General features: G+C 41.5%; 1 protein-coding gene across 2 annotated transcripts in view; it reads right to left on the bottom strand.

The window, feature by feature from the left end:
• The window catches only part of jvl (javelin-like), a 483,163-nt gene that overhangs the window by 335,757 nt on the left and 134,983 nt on the right, over positions 1-12,423 (bottom strand). Inside the window, exon 1 of one of the 2 annotated variants that reach the window (XM_068228909.1) lies at positions 3,006-3,019. The exons of the other annotated variant lie outside the window; for it this stretch is intronic. The gene's annotated coding sequence lies outside the window, so the exon portion shown is untranslated. Of the gene's footprint in view, positions 1-3,005; positions 3,020-12,423 lie in introns of those variants that run through there. 2 annotated transcript variants of the gene reach the window in all.

Here is a 12,423-nt window from a genome sequence, read left to right as displayed (position 1 = left end):
CAACGGCCCCACGATCTCCTTATCCTCTGTGACCTCGTGCATCAACAATAAGAACTGTTATTATTCATATATAGAAATTCAATTCTGATAAAAATTTAATAAAGGGTCCACCTAATCAGTACTTGTCAGTTAATACAGAAAAAGTTGCTAAAACATCAGGACATGTTTCAGGCCATCATTTCGCCATCTTCAGTTAACAAAATTAAGCAAAACAGTCAATGCAAAGGTTAAGTTAAAAACACACTAATGAAAAAACATTAAGACTGCACTTTAACTGACGATAAATGTGTCCACTTTACGAGCACTGTGTTGCTGATTTTGAGAAGAAGAATGCTCGAGTAATTAGTTCTTGTCAATTTGAGTGACCCATATAAAGGCTTCACTCCGATGGATTGCTGATTTGTAACTATATACCAGCAACGAAATTCTCATCAAGTGGACACTTTTATCGCCAGTTCATGTGCAGTTTTAACATCTTTTCATTATTGTGTCTTTTCTTAACCTGTATCTGTCCAATGACAATTCACTTTTAGTAAGTGTTTAGCTTAATTTTGTGTAACAGCTGAAGATGGCCGAATAATAGACCGAAATATGTTCTGAGTAACTTTTATTATTATAACTGACAAGTCGTGATTAGGTTTATTACATTCTTTTATTAGAATAGAATTTTTATAATCGTCAATACGGAAGCAGTATGAAATTGATAAGTTGTAATATTATTATTTAGGAAGTTTCTGTAATGCAGTCGTCTTGCTACAACCCACACGTCTGTATACTTGACTCCTGCGGCTTCCTTCTCGCCATGCTTCTTCGTACACCATCCACTGTTTCGTGGGTGTCATAATAAAGTTATTGTTGTAACTACTTTTATGTTTTTTCGGTAACGTCAAGGTGCCGGAATGTTGTCCTGTAGGAGTTCTTTTAGTAGCTTGTTCCTTGTTCTTTTCTCCACACTCTAGTGGGGTCGTACATGTGCATTTGGCCCTGTTTTAGGACCGGATGCCCTTCCCCTGACGCCAACCCTATGCGGAAGGCTATATTGGCTGCTGTGTGTGTTTGTGGTGTGGTGTGTTGTGTGTACACAAAGAGGAATGTATTGGAAGACTGCAGTAGCTATTTCACGTGGCGATAAATCGACCGAGAGGGCAAGTACCAACGGTCTGAGCGAGGATCGAACCTGCGAAGTTGAAGTCAGAAGGCCAGCGCCTCAACCGTCTGAGCCACTGAGCCCGGCAATCCAGTAAATGATTTATTACTCTATACAGTATAATATTATCCACAAAAAGCCTTCACGATCCGCTTTGGGATACACAATTTTAAGTATCTGGACCTTTCTACTAAGATAAGAATGTCTGAGACATGCATATTACAATGTCTGGCTCCACGGCAAAATGGTTAGCGTGCTGGTCTTTGGTCACACGGGTCCTGAATTTGATTCCCGGCAGGCTCAGGAATTTTAACCATCATTAGTTAATTTCGCTGGCGCGGGGGCTGGCTGAAGGCGTTGTCTTCATCATTTCATCCTCATCACGACGCACAGGTCGCCTACGGGCGTCAAATCAAAAGACGTGCACCTGGCGAACCAAACATTTCCTCGGACATTCGCGGCACTAAAAGCCATGCTCCCACTTCATTTCAATATCACAACTTGCTTGTGACAAATGATTCTTCGGTGGGATTAACAACGGTGTACGCACGAAACAAATAAGACATAAAATCGTAAATATTTCCCTTATTATTCGTTCTAGGAAAATGGAAAATTTTATACAATTTTTGTTACGCAGCATTTTATCAACAAGACTCAACTGAGATACTGTATTTGAGAATTCATTTTTAGAACTTCCCCCGAACTGCTGATGAATAAAACTATTTATAGCATAATACTGAAGCACCTGCTTCCCTGACCTTACATACCAACTTTTTATTAAATTTTGTTCGGCCGTTTTCTCACGCTGCAGCACAAACACAGCGGAAACCCTTTATTGCGACATCGCTTTTAGCGACGTACTGGATATAACGGTCCTGTATACAAAATATGTCAAAGATCGCTTATTACGACATACCGTGTAAAACGGCGCATTTTTTAATAACATTTGCGGAGAAATGTGTCGACTAAAATATGTAATGTTTATATTTGATTGTTAGGCGTTTGGAGATGGCTGACAACAATGTCGAGCTTTTCCAAACTCTTCTTTTCAGTCTGTTAAATAGTCAAGGCAAGCATCGGTATGAAGATGTCGCAAAAGAAAGGGAAAGTGTTTAATACTGATGATGCTTGTTGTTTGAAGTGGCCTAACATCTAGGTCATCTGCCCCTAATGGTATCAAATGAGACGAAATGTAATGACAATCTTAAACTACACGTGACTAACACATAAAACGCCAACTTTTAGCAATGCTGACCAAAGTACAGATGACAGAACATGTTAAAGAACTTAGCAGCTTCTTTCTACGTTATGAATTTGTTTTAAACTTATAGCTTTATGGTACGGCACGTGGATTGCAGAGGAACGAAATTAATGAGTTGTCGGCAATATAAGGATTAGAGAATGCAGCTAGTTAGTGAACACTGTCCTCCTATTGTTCTCTGCACAATAGAACATAATTCAATGAGTGAACGCAGAACAATGTTATCAAGAGAGCCCGCATATTTAATGTGACTCGGGGAGTTATTAAATAAGATTAAGTTAAGCTGCACTACCGCGGCCAAGACCAGACTTCTGCCTACGAGCATTCTGGTTTGTGGTCAGCACAAAAAAACCTATCCAGTTATTGAGTTGTGCAAGCCGCAATATAGCGTAGGGTGCTCTCAAAACAGCTTGTGAAAGCAGCATACATGCAAGCATTAACTGTGTCGTGGGAGCTAACAGAGTGGTCGAAAATACACTGACGCTGTCGGAAGCTGGACCCTATTCGTCGCGGTTGAAAAGACAAACACAGACCTGTAAACCGAATACTTCCTGGGTATACAACATGCCCCCACCCAGAGTGTGTTCTATAGCTTACCTCTTTAGCCTCCACCACGAGTACAAACGAACACTGTCCTTGGACTCACCTGCAAGAAAAATAACAAAATTGAATTAATACATTGTAATACATGATTTAAAGACAATTCAAATGTTCACAGTGATATGCTATTACTTTATGAAATAAACCACTCTTTCAAGTCACTTTTGAAGTTTTATTAACAATGAGTCTATATATCCACGTTGCTCCGGTTCATCATTTCTTCAGAGACATAAATATGTCAGAGCGGGAGATCATCCAAAACTTTGTATAACGAAAATATGTAACAAACTGTGTGACGCCATGTTACCTAGCAACAGTACCTGAGAGCTGCACAGGTGACGCTATGCTTTTTTTTCCTGCTAGTTGTTTTACGTTGCACCGACACAGATATATCTTATGGCGACGATGGGACAGGAAAGGGCTAGAAGTGGGAAGGAAGCGGCCGTGGCCTTAGATAGGTATAGCCCCAGCATTTGCCTGGTGTGAAAATGGGAAACCACGGAAAACCATTGTCAGGGCTGCCGACAGTGGGCTTCGAACCTACTACCTCCCGAATACTGGATACTGGCCGCACTTAAGCGACTGCAGCTATCGAGCTCGGTGGTGACGCTATGTTACCTAGCAACAGTACCTGAGAGCTGCACAGGCCGTGGACCTGTATGTCATCCATTCCATATTTTTGATCACAGCCTGCACGGATGCTAATTAACATCGCGGAACACATTTTAACAAAAATAATATTTGTTTTACGTCCCACTGACTACTCTTTTGCGGTTTTTGGAGACGCCGAGGTGCTGAAATTTAGTCCCGCAGGAGTTCCTTTACGTGCAGTAAATCTACCGACACGAGGCTGACGTATTTGAGCACCTTCAAATACCACCGGATTGAGCCAGGATCGAACCTGCCAAGTTGGGGTCAGAAGGCCAGCGCCTCAACCGTCTGAGCCACCCAGCCCGGCGGAACACATTTTACTGAAAGACTTATGATCATCTGATTTTCCGAAAAGCACATTCAATAAGATTTCAAAGTGAAAATTGTCACTAACTTTTCACAAGAAACAAATCTCTCTTTAAGACGAATCGACGATAAGTCAGAAATAGTTCCATGGCAAGCGATAGATGGCAGAGGAAATCAGACCTGCACAACAACTAAGTGAAGCGGCGGGCCCGAAACCTTTCATAATGATTTGGCTCTCACACCTCCCGCAGTGCGTGGCAAGCGAAAATTTTCTAAAAACTTTTACGAAGTTCTATAAATTTCCAGTTCAAATGTTCCCCAGAATTTTAATCTTTAACCAAGGCCGTACCCGGGGAGGCAGGGAGGGGGGGGGGGGAGAAGGACGCTATAGGGATTCAAAGCCCTCCTAAATGGTCGTAACAAATTTAAACAACACATACGGGGTTTCAAAAAATCAATCTTTTAAATTGAAACCATTATAAAATCAAGAGGGCCGATGACATATTATACCCCTTTAAACAACATGCATCATCATCAAATACAGAATTTGGAAAATAAAACAATTTAATTTGACCTATAAAACTGTGCAGTCTTTAAATGTTTCTCTATGAATATAGTTATCAAATAAACTAAAAAATAATTTAGAATTTTAATTTTCGTGAGACTTGTTTGTTTTCATTTTAAAAAATAGATTGTGCACTATCATTCAGTTATTTACCCTTCTGACCAAGTTATTCTCGTCTAAAATGTTTTGCTTGGGCATGTAACCTCACAGCTGCGCGCCCCTAACCGCACGGCCAACTCGCCTGGTTTTATATTGTCTTAATATTTTAAGTACTGAAAAACGTATACTGTATATTTGACTTCTTATTCGCCTAGAAACTTGTCCGACTACTTTTATATGAACAGTGATCGTACTTTCCTTCGGTGCCGCGGGTCTCGGGTTCGATTCTCGACCGCGTCGCGGATTTCAATCGCTTCCGATAAATTCTTCTGGCTTCGGGACTGGGTGTTTGTGTCTGTCCCAGCACTCTTATATTCATATTCAGACAACGCACCGTATTACCAAATACCGCAGAAACACGCAATGATGATAACATCCCTCCACATAGGGTTGGTGCTAGGAAGGGCATCCGGCCGTAAAATAGGGCCAAATCCACATGTTCGACGTAGTTCTCTCGCGCGACCTTACAGGTTTGGGAAACGACGAAGAAGTAGAAGGAAAAAGCCTAGACACTTGATAAACATTTCTCTTCAGTTTTTGACACTACACTTAAGAAATGCTTCTACCTTCATGGTCTTTTTCCCCAGCTACCTGGGATTTTACAATGTTTCAAGGCTCTTCTACAATTACAATGGCTTACGGTTCTCACTCCTCCAGCAGCGGGGGTAGAGATATCTTAGCACCCAAAGTAGTTTTGCTCTCTTTGTAAGTAATAATCGCCGCACGTTTTGTTGAAATCGGTCCTTTAGTTTAGGAGGAGATGAGGAACAAACAGAAATACATATTAAGATTTCACTATCTGACGATAGAGCACAGTCTCTGAAAAGTGCTGTAAATGAATCACTTAACAAAACTTCAAAAGTGACTGGTAACAGTGATTTATTATTTCACAGTCACGGACAAGGTTATGTTTAAGATTAATAGGCTATTAAGTACCCTAATGCGGCGAACTTAATAGATCGAGTATTCTCAGTTTTCTGTGTAACTGGCTGAACGACGATCCCAAGCCAGGCCTTAAGAGCCTCCTCTAACAGGGGAACTGAGATCTCGTGTTTATCTTGGTAAACACTTCATATTAGAGCTGGGAACGGAGCGAGTAATACCGACGAGTAATCCGGTTGTAGCAGTAGAGCGCACCACCGATCCCCTCCGCTTACAGCTCGCGGAGGACCAGAGCACAGTGTAGCGCACGACAAGTGTTTAACAAGGGGAGACCACGACGTTCGGATCACGGATTATCTTCAAACTTTGCACACTTTTAGTAGTCCATTAGGACAAGATAATGTGCAAATAGTAAGGCGTACTATTAAGGCGTTTTCGAGAAAATCGCAAGAGAATTTTCGCGTTGAATATGTACCGGTGCGTTGCTGTCACGAGCACGAGATGGCGACGGTCGAGTGATTAGCGTTCAAGCTCCGTAATCGCTGGATCGAGTCTCGCTCGTCGCTTTTTTGTTTTTCAACAATTTCATATTCTTTCATATATATTGCAGGTCAAAGCGTCCACATGCAAAGCATTTCCGGGTACCTTACTCGATTTCACTGTCAGGTATGAGGGATTTCACAAATCACGACAGGCATACATTTTCAGTAACACTTTATGCATTGGGCCGTTTACTTTTTGATAATTATAAATTATATATATAATAGTTCACCTCTGTCGTGGAGTGGTTAGTGCGATTGGCTGCCACCCCCAGATGCCCGGGTTTGATTCCCGGCTGTTCCACGAAATTTGAAAAGTGGTACGAGGACTGGAACGGGGTCCACTCAGCCTCGGGAGGTCAACTGAGTAGATGGGGGTTCGATTCCCTCCTCAGCCATCCTCGAAGTGGTTTTCCGTGGTTTCCCACTTCTCCAGGAAAATGCCGGGATGGTACCTAACTTAAGGCCACGGCCGCTTCCTTCCCTCTTCCTTGCCTATTCTTTCCAATTTTCCCATCCCTCCGCAAGGCCCCTGTTCAGCATAGCAGGTGAGGCCGCCTGGGCGAGGTACTAGTCATTCTCCCCAGTTGTGTCCCCCGACCCAATGTCTCACGCTCCAGGACACTGCCCTTGAGGCGGTAGAGGTGAGATTCCTCGCTGAGTCCGAGGGAAAGACCGACCATGGAGGGTAAACAGATTAAGGAAGAAAGGAAGATATTTCCTGTAATGATAAACATTAGTAAAGAGCCAAATAACATTTGAAATCCAATAAAAGTTCCTGAAAATATACCTTTTTTCATTATATTACCTTTGAATTGTAATATATATATGAAAGAATATGACATACCGAGCTCTTCTTAGGTCTTTCCTATCCCATCGTCGCCATAAGACATATCTGTGTCGGTGCGACGTAAAGCAAAAAAGGAATATGACCAGTGTTGAAACTCTCTTGCGATTTTCTCGAGAACGCCTTACAACGTGCACATTATCTTGTCCTAATGGACTACTAAATATGTACAAAATTTGAAGATACTCCGTGACCCGAACATCGTGGCCTCCCCTTGTAAGAATATTGTACCTGTATTCAGTCTGTGTTTCTCAATTTGCGTCTATATTTCCTCCGCTTGTTGTGTTTTGTAGATAATACAAAGCATAGTAGATAATAATTGTGGCATTAGTTTGATATTTAATCCCATTTTGAGGTGGTATTCATGTTTTAGAATATTTATGGAATTGCATAAATGTTTACAGAAAATTGTACCACAAATGCCACGAAAACCGTCTGATGCACGGCAGTTCTTTGAAATTACTGGTGATAAGAATAAGCAAAATGCAACGGGTGGTGGTAGCGTATCAAATTTGTGGGATTATATCAAGAGGCATCACAAGGATGAAATGAGCAGGTCGGCTTCTCCAGCAGAAAACAACATTGCTGTACTCAGCAAAGTAGATAGGTTGTGAGAAAAGGGCATTGAATTTACGTTGCCATACCAATAACGTATTTAAACGTGCCGCCATAGTACATTCACTCGGTAGCTGACTCGGTACAACCGGGTGATGACGTCACACCTGCTCTGCTCCGTCCCCACGACTACTTCATATAGGCCTACGTACAACACAGTACAGAACCAACCACCACAAAAGCATGTAACAGTGAATGCAAGCCTCCTCACGGGCTTTGCGTCAGGACGGGCATCCGATTCGTGTCGAATAACACGAAGAGGTCTCCTCAAGGTTTAACACCTCCGTCCGACGGAGGATCACCACCGACAGCGTCCTACCCTCATTCAACATGAACACTGCGGCGAGCTTTGTAAGTGATTCCAGGCTTTTGAATGCAGTCTGCCGTCTAACATTCTGACGGTGAATATTTTTTGCCATAATCGGAACGCGGACCGGCTAAGCGCCTTAACGATCATATGATGTTTTACCTTACGAGTGACATTTATAAGGCTTGGACTAAATTCGTTACAGCAACTACGAAACCGCAGAAGAAGGGAGGCATTCAAGCCTTCGTGCAAGTACTGTACTGTAGGTGGCCTCACATTTCCTTGTGAATGGCACAGTTTGTGCGGGCATCAGAGTTTCCGTCAAACTAATAATGAGCGAGGAGCAGGTTTCAAGTTGACCTGCGCATTTATGAGGATGTGATGATTCTAATGACGAAGACGTCACGAACAGTACCAGTCAAAAGTTTAGGACCACATCAAGAAATCACGAAACAGTCGAGCGCAAGCAACGAAGGGAGGTGGATGTGCGGAGCGGTTAGAGAGACGAGGATCTCCTTGGAGCAGTTATTGGAGGATGGCAGAGATGCAGGAGTATGAAAATTGTAGGAAGAATAAGAAGCAAAGGATTGGTTGTGACATCGATGGCAGTGGTGGTGGCAATTTTAGTAATTATTGGAGTAGAATTGAACCCAGGCTCCAGTCCAAGTGGAAACAGCGGTTGGATGGAAATTGAGACTATTAAAGAGATTTTACAGGAGGGATGTCTACTAGACCAAGTAAAGGAGCTAATAAACGAGCTAATGAAGGAGCAGTCGACGGAAATTAAGAATATGAGGAAGTGAATGGAGGAGAAAATGGAGAAATTGAGACTGAAGACGGAAGATAATGCTGAAGAAGTGGTTTTAAGAAAGGTAAATCAAGGAAGAGGAGCTGGAGAAGCTGAAGAGAGAAGAGACAATAAGCTGCCAGAAACGCACGACGAAAAATATCTTCATCTACGGTATACAGGAGGGAGTGAATGAAAATAAAGTGGATATAGTGTACAAGGTGGTGGATGTGATACAGAACAAAATGAAAATTAATTTTAGTGAAGTAAAATCACGAAATGTCGTCTAGAACCTAAAATTGTGCCACTAAACCTCTGTAATTTCCTTTCTGAGCTCTCACATCTAATAGGATGTATGTCACCTGATTTCATCGAGTTAGTCCAAATACTGCAGAAGTTATTAATTTCTTCTCTTGGAAGGTCACACCGAAAAATAATGGTAAAATAATGTACTGTGTGCTCTAAATGGTTGCAGGTATCACCACCAAGATTTCTTGTTGACTTAGGAATAGGTAGGGACCATTTTAGTATAAACATTCCGAAAATGTATAGCACCGTTTCTTTGCATGAGACGGTATTTGTTTCTTTGTTCGCTTCCCCCACCCCCGCGGTTCCAGATAGACTCGACAACTACTGGACCGATTTAGCTGCAATTTGGTAACGACACAGCTTCAAATCCTGCGTCACACAAGGGATAATTTTGATTTTCGAACTAGTGCGGGATTGTTTACAGGGGTATATATCAAGCTTGGTCGATTTCTGTCGAACATCAACTACAATAACGGACAAATGGTTGGCCTTGGCGAAAAATGAAGTGCACCACGTGGCTTTGGAAAAATTTGAAATTACATTTTCTACAAGAAACGTCTTATGTATTTTCTTCGTAACTCTATAAAGGTTTTCTAGAAAATTCAGCTTTCTACTGCTTTTGTCTGTCGTCGCTTCCCTTATGAATAAGTAGAGGCATGAATTTTTTGCATTAATGTACGATTTCGCGAGAAGGAAACACTGTTTCGCGTTATTTCGCGAAATAGGTCTTGATCCATCGCTTGAATTTCGCTGTAATAATTTTGTAAATTGTTCATAAAATGTCTTATTCGTGTGATTTGTGAATTATTTATACGAAAGATAAGCAATATTCATTATTATTCACTACTCCATTTGTAATCTCGATTAGGACTATAGAATGATAAAACGAACAGATACTTCTGTCGAATGAGAAATGCTTATTCCGTCTTTCATTCCTCGTCACACACGTAATATTGGAATACAATGTCACGCTCGATATTTTCCATGAATTTCGCTGCAGTTTTGCACTTATCGCAAAATAAGTAAATTTCGCTTTAAACTGGAGTTATCGCTTTAATTCGCTGTAATTCGCGAAAGCGAAATCACTACTTTCTTAACCACAATGATATGGTTCGTTAAGATATCACAAAATCGCTTCAAAATATTTTTTGTGGTGTTTATCGAGAAAGTCATGCCTCTATGAATAAGCCACTGATTTCGCGCGTAAGTAGTGTTCCCGTGAAACCATGTTCGCCATCATTCGTGTAAAGTCGTTCTTCGTCTGTTAACAGCCCAGCTGAAGAATGTGCGCCCCATTCGGCGGAAAGCTTTTGGTAGTTGTACTGTTGAGAATGCTAAGCGTACTCAGCCATATTTGAGAACTGCTGTAGTTTATTTACTCAGCCATTTTCATTCTCATGGTCATCGTATTGTATTTATACTCCGTGTTTCTATCTTTGTAGTATTGTGCACATAGCTTTAGGATTCATATTTACTGAGTAGAAGAACAGAGAAAACGGCAGGGATAAAAATTAACAGTGAACAAGTACAGTCTGTAAGATTTGCTGATAATATTGCCATACTATTATAAACTTTAGGCAAATTGGACCTCAAAATTAATGCAAGGAAAACAAAAACTATGACAATCGAAGAAAACACAATAACACACATCAAAACTGAACCTAAACAAACTAACCCCATGCCACTACAGCCCTGAAGGGCCTTGGCCTACCAAGCGACCGCTGCTCAGCCTGAAGGCCTGCAGATTACTCGTATGGTCAGCACGCCGAATCCTCTCGGGCGTTATTCTTGGCTTTCTAGACCGGGGTCGCTATCTCACTGTCAGTTAGCTCCTCAATTCTAATCACGTAGGCTGAGTGGGCCTCGAACCAGCCCTCAGATCCAGGTAAAAATCCCTGATCTGGCCGGGAATCGAACCCGGGCCTTCGGGTAAGCGACAGGCTGTTGGATTGATATCCTCCTCCTTTTGATTTTCCTACATCCTATTCTTAATCTTCCTAGGAGGTATATTAGTTCTTTTTATCTACATCACTAGTTTGGCTTCCAATGAACTCTTTTATACTTCTATAAAAACTCTTGCCATTTCTTTATTATTTATAACCTTAATTCTACACCGCGGAGCCGACACATCAAAATTTGCCCTAAAAAAATTGAACATTGAAGAAGAAAAACAGTTTTGCTACCTAGGAAACCTAATTACGAGTGAAGCCATGGCAAAAGAGACCTTCAAAGATGAAAAGCATCTGCTGGCCAATAAACATATAGACATTCAAACTCTGAAGGAGTTTGAAAAAACTTTTGTATGAAGCGTGCTTCTGGACGGTTGCGAAAGCTGGACATTAGGAGAGCAGGAAAAGAAGAGACTAGGCGCAGTGGTGGTGGTGGTGGTGGTGCTTTTAGTTTTAAGAGGAAGTACAACGAGGTAACCATCCTCTCTGAACAAATTAGTGGAAAATAAATTTAAAATAAAACAAAATTATTTATTCATCGAAGGAATTTGTAAACACATTACAAAATAAAACAAAAAATTATTGAACTAGGCCGAAAAATTACTAACGAATCAACAGTCATTGAAATGTGGATCTGGAGAAGAATGCAGGGGATAAGTTAGACTGAAATGAAGAGAAAAAGAGACAGGAGAAAAACGGAAAATAAAATGTACTGGTCACATTCTGTGGCATCAGGAGTTCCTTTGTAACATCACTGAAGGAAGAATTGCCGGGAAGAGAGGAAGAGGGCGAGCCAGAGTGTCTTCTGTCAAGAACCAGCTTCTGAGGATGAACTGCACGACCTACACAGAGTTCAAAAACTGGCTCAAGATAGACATTTATGGCTACAGTATGGCTACAATATTATGATCATGATTCACATGTCATTAACGACTTTAACCGTTGCTCGTAGATCCGTACGAAGGCCGGGTACTTTTAGCTAAGTCTGTTATTTAACCGCGCATGCTATTATCACAAACGAGGAACCTGACCGATTCCTGTTCAGAATCACTCTTATTTTTTCACGCCGAGGACAGTGTAGTTAACAACGGCAGGCACACAGCGACGTTCTGACATCTTAATTGACCATACTATCGTATTTCATTGAAATCGGTCAGGTGCAATCTAAACAATTCCCTTGTGAGAGAGTAGGCAGGTGTGGGACTGCGAACACCAGGGGCTGTAGTTTGATTATTTCTTTGTTCATTTGCTATCTTCTTTATCTCTCTGTATACTTACTTGCCTGTGTGAAACGGAAAACAATACAGAAAGAGAAGCAAGCGTTGATCAGCAATGCGCAGGTCGTCCTGTCAAGCGGAAGTGAGTACCTTGCTCCCGTACAGTAGACAATAGTGAGTCTCACAGTTCAACGGTCTAGCCCGCTAAAATGAGCTCCTTTGTTTGCATTATGGTAATTACAATAGCTAGCCCATGTGAGCTTTTACTGCCCATTTATGTAG

Source organism: Anabrus simplex, chromosome 8 (assembly GCF_040414725.1).
Source record: "Anabrus simplex isolate iqAnaSimp1 chromosome 8, ASM4041472v1, whole genome shotgun sequence".
Taxonomy (NCBI): domain Eukaryota; kingdom Metazoa; phylum Arthropoda; class Insecta; order Orthoptera; family Tettigoniidae; genus Anabrus; species Anabrus simplex.
This window is presented reverse-complemented; position numbering and strand designations above follow the sequence as displayed.